Genomic DNA, 13,522 nt, shown 5'->3' on the forward strand with positions numbered 1-13,522 from the left:
CAAATCTACTTCTAGCTTTTCTTTCTCTCCAGGTGTTCCCTATCCTTCTGAAATATCTTTTTACTCCACCAGGCTTTTCAGCCCAAACCCGTAAATCAACAGCGGAATGTGACACTAAATCAACTCTCAGACTACAGTGTGAAGAATTACAGGTTGCTACTCAATTGCACTGCCCCCTTCACCTATTGCAACAAACAAACAAACAAACCACTTGTATCAATCATTCCTGTCCTCTCCAGGCTCCTGGCTTGGGTTGCCAAAATCTGTTACTTGGGATTTTCAGAACCCCCAGCAGGGGCAACTTTACTATTTCACTCCAGGCGGTGTCAGGAATAAATCAACAGGAACTCAGCAATTTTGTCTGAGCAAGGATTAAAAGCAAGTAAGCATGCTCTTGTCTAACGTTTCAGTTTATTAGATTTAAGCACACACAGATATAAGCATAATATTGTTGCAATGGCTTGATCACATTCTGAGATCTACACAACCCTCAAATCCAGGGCAACAACTTCTGTTTTATGTGGATTAACCTTCCAACAGCTATCTCTGATCCATGCCCCAGACTCAGACACTGGGCTGGGCATTCAACACCACTGGATGGATTGGGTGAAATGAAGATAGAAAGCTAAGTCATTAGCATACTAAAAAGTACCACAGCTCCTTCTTCCTCTTTAACTCTGCTAGCAGTCCCATATGTATGTTGAATGTCCTTCACATTTTCTGGCATCTCCTGAGAAAATAAAAGTGAGACCTCTGATGACAGTCCTAAACTCAGTGGTGAGAAAAAGGCTATAATCACAACCCTTACTACATAGACTGCTCTTCATCCATCCATATTGTAGTCTTCATTTGAAATGCCTCCAGCAAGATCACGTACAAGTATTATTTTAAGCATGAATAGATAAGTCAAGAAATTAAAGGGTGTTTTCATACTCCAGTTTGAAATTTTGCCATTGTCTATACTGAGAATAGATCCAAAAAGTATAAGGAAAGACTGATGACTAGATGTTTTCATGTTAAAGATACGGATGCTGCATCAAAACATGAAGGAAATAGTGGGTTATTAGCTCCCAGAGTTTCCATCAGCATGTCAGCAAAATTTGGTATCAAATTTTCTGGGAGACCCACAAGCCTAATAAATTTACCATACTACGTGGAGTTTTCTGTGGCAAGCCCTGTCACAGCATTACTGTGGTCTCATGCTGAACAGTCTAGGTGGAGAACTTCCCGTCTGTTACCATTAATTGTGAGTCCAACTGTTCAGTCCCAGAGCACCAAAGCTTTGAGTCATTTATTTATTGTCTCTGGCTATAAATTTCCAATAGCCTTTTGGAGCTCAGTCTCCTGCTGAGGGACTTCCCTGTAACTAGCAAAGATTTTAAAAGGAAAGTTTGTCCTTTTCAAATGGGGTTTTTATTCTTTGACATCATAGGAGGCGAAAGAAGAACATGTTCTTTATAAAATGTGAGTTGAGTTAATCAAAAAAATATGTTTCCATCTTTTATAATGGATTTTACTTTAGTTTGGCCAAGAGCAAAGACAGAACTTGTCTTCACACTTCAGTTGTTTGGTCACAGAGTGTGATATTTTTAGAGAAGAAATGTGGCCTAGAATTGGAAATCCTGCACACTGTGTTTGATTCCAAGTTACTATTAATTATTTGTATTATGATACAATATGCAAACCACTCTACAAACACATAGCAAGGGTGGTCCCTGCCCCATTGAGCTTAAAATCTAATAGACAAGACAGAAGTTCTATCACTGACATGGTGTGTATTCTTAGGTAAGTCATTCAACCTCCCTGAGACTTATTTTTCCATCTATTTAATGAGAATAATAGGATTTGCCTATAATGCCTTCCATTAAAATGTAGCATTTACCAATAGTTACCACACTGAAATCAGATCCTGCTGTATTTGCTATATTTCAATAGAAAACACATTCACACCAACACACTACTATGGGGTAATTGCTGGCAAATGTTTATTTTTAATGGTGAGTGTTATATCACACAGATGTTTGTGAGAACTAATTTTTTTTTTAAATGCACTGAAATCTTTAAATGAAGGGAATATTTAAACGCAAAGTATTATTATTCAAGTTCTATGTCACTAACACCCAGCTATCAAAATCTCAATGCTATTTTTCCTTGAAATGATAGATATACGCGACAACATGCAATATACGACTTGCATGAACATGCTGCTTACCATAAGAAAAGTCAAAATGTGCTCCCAACTGAACCAGCAACACACAGATCTCTTCTCCATATCATTTTCATTTGATTAACTATATGGAACACAGCTTTCTGAAAAAGATATTACTATAGCCAACCTATTTTCATCTCTTTTTGGTACTTACATGGCTCCTATTGCCATAGTAGCTGAGCATCTCACAATCTTTAATGTGTTTATTCTCTGTGAGTCAGAGAAATGTCATTATTCCTATTGTACAAATGGCAAAACTGAGGGACAGAGAGCTTATAGCCCAAGACCACACAAAACATTCTCACACATGCAAATTTGAAGTAGCCCCAATATTATGACAAATGCTGCTAAACATGATTTCTTTTGCATATGAAGCTTTCCCAGTTAGCACTGTCAAGGGAACATTTCACCCTTTTGACATGGTTCCCAACATTGCAACACTTACAAACATGCCTAACTTTTTACCTTTTAGTAACCCCACTAAAGTCAATGGAACCACTCAAATTCGAAATTAATCCTAGTTGCACGATTACAGCTATAGCTGCTATAAGCAAGAAATCCTGTTCATCTCCAAAATACACTGACCCACTGGGGACCACACCTTTTAGTACCAACCAGTGTTCTCACTCACACCCCGTAAAGCATCGAGCCATTGTTCATAATAATGTTGTATCAACACCAAAAGGAAGGCTGTGAAAAACATAGGAGATAATGGAAGGGGGATGTACATGTGCTTAATGAGCAGTATGAAATGGAATAATGCAGACAATGCTTTATTCAAATAAAAGTATCCTCCATCCTTCCGCCAAAGTAAGCCTTTCAGCTCAGTCCCCAGCCTCCACTACTAACAGGCAAAAGATTGACTTGATGTAACTTGTTGCCATTACTTCATTTCTTCCACATCACTACAGCAGTCAGCTCCAGTTGTGTAAAACCACTGACTAAACCACACAAACGAAGCATCAGCCTGAATTCATTCAGTGTCGTTTTGACACAACTATAGCCAAGGGCAAAATATGAATATTTGGTGAGGAAAAGCTCTGTGAATGGGCCCACAGCTGTGTCTACCATTTTTCCAAGTTTCTAGACTATTACCTTTCTCCTCTTAGATAGCTGGGTAACTGTCTAAATATGTAATCACGACTGAAGATCTCCTAGTTATATAGGGGAGTTCTCTTTTGTAGCTAATATTAGCTCTTGTACCTAGTAGTTGATCAGTTTTTCCTTGCTGTTTCTGTTTTACAGGTTTCCCACATAAAGTAGTAGTGTGTTCCCTCCTGTTTTCATCCTTTTTTATTACTAGATACAACATATTTCTATGCATGATTAAAGACCATTAGGTAGGAATTTGCTGGGCACTTGCACTACTATGCAATAGCTTTACCATTCTGTCAGATATGCAGCTGGTTCATGCAAGATCTCCAGTATCACGAAATGGCTTCTTGAGCAAAGGCCAAAGAACTGCAGACTTAAGGGAAGATAGCATCCTGCCCTCCAACAGGGATGCAATAACATTCTTAACCAACAGTGGACTCAGTTCATCTCCACTTCATTTTAATCAGCCACGAGGGGAAAGTTGCCAGATGAAACGCTGCCAAAATATCTAGAAACTCAAGACCAGAACTCTTGACCAGAACCATAGCTCTATTGGTCCAATGGAGCTATGCCAATTTACATCAACTAAAGAGCTGCCTCTCAGTGAGAAATACTTGCTTAAATTCAACCAAAGGAAGATGGTCTATTTGTACCCTCCAGCTCAGACCATAGCTAGCTGATCTTTTCTGTGAAAGAGAGACAACTCCTAACCATGGGGAAAAAATCTGGCCCTCATTCTGAGGATAGAACTTACCAAGGTGTCCACTACCAGTCCTGCTGGATGAAATTCCACAAATGCAATAGTGCAAGCAAAGAATGATCTTTCTATGTCCACCACAGACACCATGCAGGACTTTAAAAACTCTTATGCTATAGTCAATCTGACTTGAAATGCAATTTCAGTATTGTCACTCTAACTTGTGTTTTATAGGTTTCAATTGTTGCAAGACATCTATAAACACCACTGTCCAAAGCAGGAGAAACTTGCATTAAATTATAAGAAAAATATTTAAAAATTCAGGAAAAACTGTACAATGTTCTAGTTCTGCAGAAAGCATGAACTCTGCCTTTTCTTTCCTGTGTAGCAATCTGTCTTTGAATTAGGAACAGACAGACACAGTAAAGACCCAACCACACTGAAGGTGGCCATTTTGTACCTGTTTGTGACAGAGATCTGAAGGGTCTCTTTCTCTTTTTTTTAAATACTTTGCTGTCGTATAAGTCTAATGGAATGCAAACTACAATGATCTGTGTGCATGACATACAGCAAAAGGACACTTAGGATAAGTGGTTGAGAACAAGTGATAGTTACACTGCCTTATGAGACCACTGTCAGATAGCTAAAAATATAATCCTTTAGGAAATTCTGAAACTGAATTTGGTCTAGTTGTCTTCACAGGAGGACCACTGACATTGATTCTTTATCCTAATCTAAGCAAAGGCAGATTCACATCTCAAATTACAAGATATAATGGTCTGATCATAGAGGGGGAAATGTATTATTCACTCTCTCCCCAGTAATGAAATTTCAGCCGAAACAAGAAACCATGCGTGCCTCAAAGAATACAAAGAGTGAGACGCCTTCTGGTATAGGCCCATATTTGGCATGGTGGCTATAAAAACAGAATCTTGAACAGCCACTTTCTGCATGATCATGAAAGTCATCCTGACAACTAGCCTGGGTTACACCAACACTGTAAAGGACCAAAATGCCATGTGAGAGCTGCATGCCATTACTATTCCCATCTCACTGGAGACTCACACCAGTTGAACACTGAACACACTAAAAATTGTCTCTAAATTCACACTCAGAATGGAGATTATGCATTAAGAATTTCAAATAGCAACAGGAATACAGGTTTGGGGTAGTTTTAATGCATGTATTCATCTTTATTCATTTAAAAGCTATAGTTAAAAGGAGATGTATCTAGACATACATAATTGATTCTAATAAATGTTTTACTGTTTTATCAGAAATGCTTAAGGGTAGACTTTCACAGTAACAGAATATTGCTGGAAATCTTTTTTTATAATATATTGTACTAAAAGTTAGTTGACAGGCCTATTTAGTTTTTTACTCTGACACCTTGTTTAGATTTCCATTTTAAATAGGATTTAAGATAGTTTTTGGCAGAAACCTTCACTGAACAGAACATCCAATTTAAAAATTAATATCTTGCTGCCTCTTCCGATCAAAGGTGGTTACATTTACGTAAGTGTTTCAAGACTACAATATATGGTTCACTAAAATCTGCCTTTCACTGGGCCTAATTCAGAGGTGATTTTAAGTAGATCTCCAGCAGTCTAAGCTGCTATAACTTCTACCTTCATCCAGACCCCCTCAGAGTCTTGGGGTACCTCTACACCAGTGACTGTCCACATGTCCACGCGTGTGGCTGTGCCATAACCCTCTCCCCCGTTGTACACATCTAGACGCCCCAGAATCATGTATTTGAAGGAGAGGAGAGGGTGAGTCAACTACCATGCCTGAGGGCTGTGGTAAGTACACATCTCAGGCTGTGGCACGGCCCATCTCCATGCCAGTTTGCAGTGCATATAGGGTTAAGGGGCAAGTGCCAGATCTTGAGTTTCAATAGTCCTCCCCCCACACACTGCACAGAACCCTTTTCTGCCTGACCCTTACCCAATCTATAAAGTCCTCGCCCCCTTTTTTTGCTAGTAGTAGCAAGCTGCGCTGACCACATCAGAACAGTTTTCTGCCACTTTCTTTTGATCAATGCTGGTGAACATGGCTCCTGTTCTGAGAGCAACTGCCTGGCCTGCTGATCACACCAGGGTCACTACTGATCAATGTCTGGTCAGAGTACACTATCCTCCCTGACTTCTCATGAAACGGCAAGATCATTCACAGAGACTGGAGCAGAAGGGCATTGAGCAGACTCTGGCCCATGCTGGGAATGGATCAAGCACTGGAGGCTCTGGAACAGGAGAGCAAAAAACTCAAGTGTCTCTCCGGGAGGGCTCATTGTATAAGCCCCTTCTGTGATGAGCTGGACTGGGTGCTGTCAGGAGCTCCCAGGACAGAGCCTCAGGTGGCTTATGACCCACTGCTACACCTTGTTGGCCTCATTCAAATGCTGATGAGGGAGAAGGCAAAGAGGCAGCAAGGACCACAGAGGATGCCCCAGAAGACCAAGAGCACAAGGAGCATGTGATTTTTCACCCCTACTTGGAGAAGCCAGTTGAGAAAGCTCCCCTTCACTGACAAACCTAAGGAAAACCCCAAGCCACAGCAGGAACCAGAACCCCATGGTAAATTACAGTGGATCCCCCATCCTCCTCACCAATATACCCACTTGCTCTGGTGTTCGTCCTAATTTTAAGTCCAGCCCCCCCTCTGCTCCACCCTGAAATGTTCCCCGAGCAAGACACATCTGTAAATCAATGATTTTATTGATTCCCGATGAACCACTATTATGCATTTGGCAGAAGCTGGGTGTTAAAAACAGATTATTAACAACTTGTGTGCAGACTCTCCTTCCTTATTATGGTGAACATAAAATGTTTTCAGGTTTGGGATTGGGCCCCACAATTCACAGCACTTGAACTGGAATAGCGTAACTGTCTGGTGCCCTCATATTGCAAACACTTTTCTGACTTTCCCACAGCCACACCTTCCAGGTTAAGAAATGTCCCAAGTCCCAGTGGATTTTGATGAACTTCTTATTGGCTCTGATGTGAGGAGCATGTCTCAGTTTTGTTTTTGACAGAAATTAATTCTTGGAAATTGGCCACTACAGGCAAAAGCCTGTCAATTTTACTCACACAAGTAGTCCCACTGAAGTTAATGGAGCTATGTGAATGAGCAAAATTAGCAGGAAGTGAGCCTAAATCTCATTCACTGGTTAATGCCTCTTTCATATATTTTAGCTATTGACAAAGATTTTGTTGTTAGTGGAACATAAGACTGGTTTGTTTTGTCAATATATGGGTAGTCCATGGTCATGAACCTTCTACTGATTGTCAAAGAGCTGTTGGATCATATTAATGAAGTTCTGTGTTAAAATCACAAATGAGTTTGATTCCCCAGAGTTTAAATTCCAGGGTATTACTAATTAAGAGGTCTCTTGGTTTTTGGTACTGTTTCTCTCTCTTTCTCTCTCTGTGTGAAACTTGCAAGCTGCTAATTGTGTTAGTACATTTCTAAGACAGAGTCTGTTCTCAAAGCAATTCTTTGTAACAACAACTACTCACACAGAGAGAGACTCAAAGCAATACTCTGTAACAATAGAAACAGCACCCAGAGACTCCCCGCCCTTTTGTTGTATTCATCTCGCTTTGTTAACAATTGTGATTAAAATAGAGATAGAGGATGTATGTGGATGGATGCTTGGTGTGGATAGTAACTGAATGATCAGGGAGGTGCCAGCCTAAGAATCCAGTGTCCATCGGCTGAAGAAGGCGTCAAGTGGAAATAACCAGAGGACCCCCGGAGGGCAGACTGGAATCCACCCAACAGCCTCAAGAATGGGAGAACCAAAGAACAAGATAACATCTAGCAGCACGGAGCCATCAGGAATGTTCCATCTGCTGATTGATTCAGCAACAGCGTGATGAAGCAATTCCCATAGACTGGCATAGGAAGAAATTCCTATAAAAATGGACTCTGGAAAGTGAGAACTTTGGGGTCTGATTCTGCAAACCAACTTCCAGAAGCATCAGATGTGCATCTGACAAGGCCCTGCTCCCTCCTCATGTCCAGGCCACCTGGCCAGTGGCTTGGCATGAGCAACTCTATGGCTGGTAACTATGATAACAACCTTGCAGAACCTGTGTGTGTGTGTGTGTATGAATGAATGTGTGAATAAATATGAGATTGAATGGAATGTAATAGCTATAACTAACTGCTTACTATGATTCTTTTTGTATTCACAATAAATGTGGTATTTTGCCTTTTCGCTTTTAATAAGATCCTGCTGGTTTTTATTTTATTGGGATAACAGAGCTAATAGACAGGTTTCAGAGTAACAGCCTTGTTAGTCTGTATTCGCAAAAAGCAAAGGAGTACTTGTGGCACCTTAGAGACTAACCAATTTATTAGAGCATGAGCTTTCGTGAGCTACAGCTCACTTCATCGGATGCATACTGTGGAAACTGCAGAAGACATTATATACACAGAGACCATGAAACAATACCTCCTCCCACCCCACTGTCCTGCTGGTAATAGCTTATCTAAAGTGATCATCAAGTTGGGCCATTTCCAGCACAAATCCAGGTTTTCTCACCCTCCGCCCCCCCACACACAAACTCACTCTCCTGCTGGTAATAGCCCATCCAAAGTGACCACTCTCTTTAAAATGTGTATGATAATCAAGGTGGGCCATTTCCAGCACAAATCCAGGTTTTCTCACCCCTCCCCCACCTCCCTCCAAAAACCACACACACAAACTCTCTCTCCAGAGAGTGGTCACTTTGGATGGGCTACTACCAGCAGGAGAGAGAGTTTGTGGGGTGGGGGGAGGGGCGGAGGGTGAGAAAACCTGGATTTGTGCTGGAAATGGCCCAACTTGATGATCACTTTAGATAAGCTATTACCAGCAGGAGAGTGGGGTGGGAGGAGGTATTGTTTCATGGTCTCTGTGTATATAATGTCTTCTGCAGTTTCCACAGTATGCATCCGATGAAGTGAGCTGTAGCTCACGAAAGCTCATGCTCTAATAAATTGGTTAGTCTCTAAGGTGCCACAAGTCCTCCTTTTCTTAGAGCTAATAGAGATGCACTTTCTAGTTGGCTTGGCAAGACTGACCAGAAATGAATAGATGAAGTCACCTGTTCTTTCTCCTGGTCAATTTGTATTAGTCATAGAATAGGGTTCTAATTGTAGAGCAGACTGGCACCTATGTTCTTTATGAATAGTACATTGTGTAGATTAGTAAGTATATATGAAAGTTTCTTGGTACCCTGAATATTTCATTTAACTCTCCTTTCTTTGGCACGTAGTTGTGATTCTTCACAGGTATTCCATATTGCAAATAAGCATATTACAAATAAAGAAATTTATCATCCAGGACATTCAAGGTAAGCAATAAAATAGATTTATAGGATCTAAAAAGCATATTATATTTTGAAAAGTCAGAACTGGTGGTTGTTTTTTTCTTAATTCCTTTTCATATTTTTCTTTGTGGTTGGAGGTACAATTCTTTAAAAAACTTTTTATGGATTCTCTATGTTATGAGAAAGAGCAGCTCTGGAATTTTTGTACACATTACTGTGCACAGACTATTAATTGTATTCCTTATCATCCATGTCAAAAGAAAACACTGTTAAAACTCAGAAAGGTAGTGACTGCAGCCCCAATTCAAAGTAGTTTGTATAAGTGCTTTGCTGAATCAATACCTTATGATCCAGTCCTATTTCCATTGAACTCAGTGGAAATTTTATTAATAATTTTGGTAGGAACAAATCTGGGCCCGAAGCTGATATTTTAGAGGAAAGAATGCTTTTGGGAAGAAGAGTAAAAATGAGTTTCTTGTGAGAGTATAAATGAAGCTCATTGCATAGTGTTACAATCAGCATTAAAAGGGCACTACACATGAAACATTGTCATCATATTGAACAACCATATGACCCATATTGTTTGAAACACAATGACCCATATTGTTTGAAACCCTTCACAAAACTACATCTGTTATGATACCTACAAGAAATCAGCCAATGTTTATAGACTAGACTGCACTGCAGTTGTGGAAAGTCAATGTTTATTAGTGTAATAGCAAAATGTGTGTGTGTGTGTATATATATACACACATATAATTGTCTATTTTGATAAACACTTTCCTCGCACACAAACGTCTTATGTGGCTTTTCTCTTCAGAAGCGGGACCAATCCTCTCTCTTTGCATAACGTCTAGCACAAAGGGGACCTGGGCCTAACTGAGTCCTCAGACACTACAGTAAAAAATTAAATATCCCAGCTGCTTGTTAGCTCCTTGCCCCCACACAATACATCTAATTATGCAACACTATGTTATTAAGGGAAAAACCTGAACCTAATTGGCTTGCTCTGAATGGACTGACTGGTCCTCCAGTGGTAGGAAGTGGTAATTGCCCTTAAGAGACTTTTATATATATTTAAGGGGCCAGGAATCTGCTGTACCTTCAGTGTACTGTATATACATGGCTGGAATATGGTGTTACAGACTCATATTGTGGACATTAATTTACATGTATTACTTTATAATAAATAGCAATTTTAGGCTTTGGATAAGGATTTACTAGTACTTAAATGAGACACCAAAATGAACAACGCTGCTGTCAGATCAGAGATGGCCCAGAAATAAAACCCAGGATCAGCAAAACCTGAATTAATCTGAAATGTGTGCCACAGGACCATGTCCATTTATAACTAGTGAAATGTTCTGAGAAGTGAGAAGCTGTCTAATGACTAACAGTAAATGGGATGGGAGGAAAGGTGGTAGAGAAGGGTAAATTAAACACTGTGCTCTTCTGATGCTTAAACATTTGGACATTTTCAGGCTTCGTAGTTACCATTCTCTGCTCTTAAAGTCTTGATTTTTCACTCTCCCATTTATATTTCTGTCAATTCTATTAGCTTTCTTAATTAGCACTAAAGGAAGTTCTCCACATTCATCTCAATATTTTGTGCTTATTTATAATATATTTCTTATGCTAATTTTTCCCAGAGTTCCCCCCTCCCAAAATAATTTGACTTGTCAATCTTGAACTTATATCAGTTCTCCTGTACAGTTCCTTGTTAATATTAGTAATGTTCCACCTCTCTTCTCAGTCCATACTTAAAGGGCTCAAAATTGCCTAAAATACATATTTGACCCCTTTGTTCTCAATCAACATAGGATCAATCCATGGCTTTGTTTTAAATAAATAATTTTAGTTTCCAAGAGAAAACTATGTACATTTGAACTCTCATTACTGTGTTTCTTCAAATGTAGTCACGATGTATCATTGAAATAATGATAAATGTCTAGTTTTATAAATCAGAAGGTTAATCAAATGAAGTATTTCCTCCCATTATAAATCTTATGTGAAAGCAAAAATGCATTTAAGCTGGAGAGGGAGGGCTCTTCATGTATAAGCAAATCAACAGAAGAAACTTGTAGCCATTTGGCTGTAAACAACAACAAATCGCATTTATATTATTGTTGTTAATTATTTGTATTACAGCAACCTAGAGACTTCTAGTGATGTCAGGGCTCCACTGTGGTAGCTACTGTACAAATATATTTAGACACCTTGTCTGAAAGAGTCTAGAATCCAAATAGACAAGACAGACAAGCATGGGGGAAAGAAACAATTATTATTTCATTTTACACATGGGAAAATGAAACCAAGAGAGACCAAGTGACTGGCTCAAGGTCACAGGGGAAGTCTGTGGGAGAACCCAGATTTCAGATCCCCACTCCAGCACCCTAATATCATCCTTCCTCTCACCACAGTACTTTTATATTGTACTTTTCATCCCAAAGGCTCTCTTAGCAAAGGTAATCTGTATAAAGAAAAGGAGTACTTGTGGCACCTTAGAGACTAACCAATTTATTTGAGCATAAGCTTTCGTGAGCTACAGCTCACTTCGTCGGATGCATACTGTGGAAAGCGTAGAAGATCTTTTTATACACACAAAGCATGAAAAAATGGGTGTTTACCACTACAAGAGGTTTTCTCTCCCCCCACCCCACTCTCCTGCTGGTCATAGCTTATCTAAAGTGATCACTCTCCTTACAATGTGTATGATAATCAAGGTGGGCCATTTCCAGCACAAATCCAGGGTTTAACCCACCTTGATTATCATACACATTTTAAGGAGAGTGATCACTTTAGATAAGCTATGACCAGCAGGAGAGTGGGGTGGGGGGAGAGAAAACCTCTTGTAGTGGTAAACACCCATTTTTTCATGCTTTGTGTGTATAAAAAGATCTTCTACACTTTCCACAGTATGCATCCGATGAAGTGAGCTGTAGCTCACGAAAGCTTATGCTCAAATAAATTGGTTAGTCTCTTAGGTGCCACAAGTACTCCTTTTCTTTTTGCGAATACAGATTAACACGGCTGTTCCTCTGAAACCTGTAATCTGTATACAAATTAGTGTACCAGACACTGAAATGCAGTAGCTATTTGACAATACATGGCAACAGCACACAAGGGTATAGGATCCAGAAGTAAAGAATTAATTATATTAAAGGAGAATCCGAGGAAGGCAGAATGCAGTTATCCAAGCTGGCATTTATCTAGGACATAAGGCTACACCAAAATCTCTGAAAGCGACCCCAGATATTTAACCATTTGGTCAAGAACTTGTCCAAAAGATGGCACTTTAAGCAACATAGTACCTGCTAGCACTGTGTTTGGTACCAGTTCAGGGGTCAAGAGTGTGTCCACCACTTTCTGCCATACTTTCTGGGAGACCACTGTGGAACACTTTAATGATGTGACCCAACCTGGCTGATCTGATGGGCTCACAATATAAGGGAGTATGGCTGCAGCTATCGCTCAAATTCAGCAATTATGGACATATTATCTTGTTACATTGATAAGGGACCTGTCTAGCATACGTTAATATTTTTATATCAAGCTATATAACTGGGAGGCACTCACTTGTGAACTATAGCTTATTGACTCGTTGCAAAAGGTGGTTTAGAAATTCAGACAGGCCTATTCAGGCAAAGATATTTTACCACCTAAACATCGCATGCATATCTACATAAATAACAGATGCCAGCACAAAACACTCATCTAAGGACACATTACACTTACGCTGAAAGCTTTGCTTTTCTGTGAAGAAAAATAAAAATAATATCCTATAAAACAGTATCATCACTGAAGAGTTATAATTCTTTTTTATTTTCCTTGTAAGAAATTTCTTTATAACTCACTCATACTAGTGAATATCTAGTTCACTAAAAGTATGAATCTGATAAGATTAATGTTTGTAAATGCATGATTTACACACGCACACAGGCACATGCACTCACACCCCCCTACTTATAAAATAAAATGTAATGCACTTACTAACATTAAAGTTAATAGATAGAGTCAGTAAAATCCCTGCAGCAAATTAGTAAGAAAAAAATTTCTCACTTATTCAACAATTTCTAACTCTTCCATTAGTAGTTAGTAGAAAAGCTATTTCAAAACACAGAATGAGGAACTAACTAAAATTTTCTTAGTAGCTACAAATTTTCATTTATGTGGACAAAGTTTCAAGAATAATAATGAATAATT

This window comes from Lepidochelys kempii, chromosome 3 (genome assembly GCF_965140265.1).
Source record: "Lepidochelys kempii isolate rLepKem1 chromosome 3, rLepKem1.hap2, whole genome shotgun sequence".
NCBI classification, from domain to species: Eukaryota; Metazoa; Chordata; order Testudines; family Cheloniidae; genus Lepidochelys; species Lepidochelys kempii.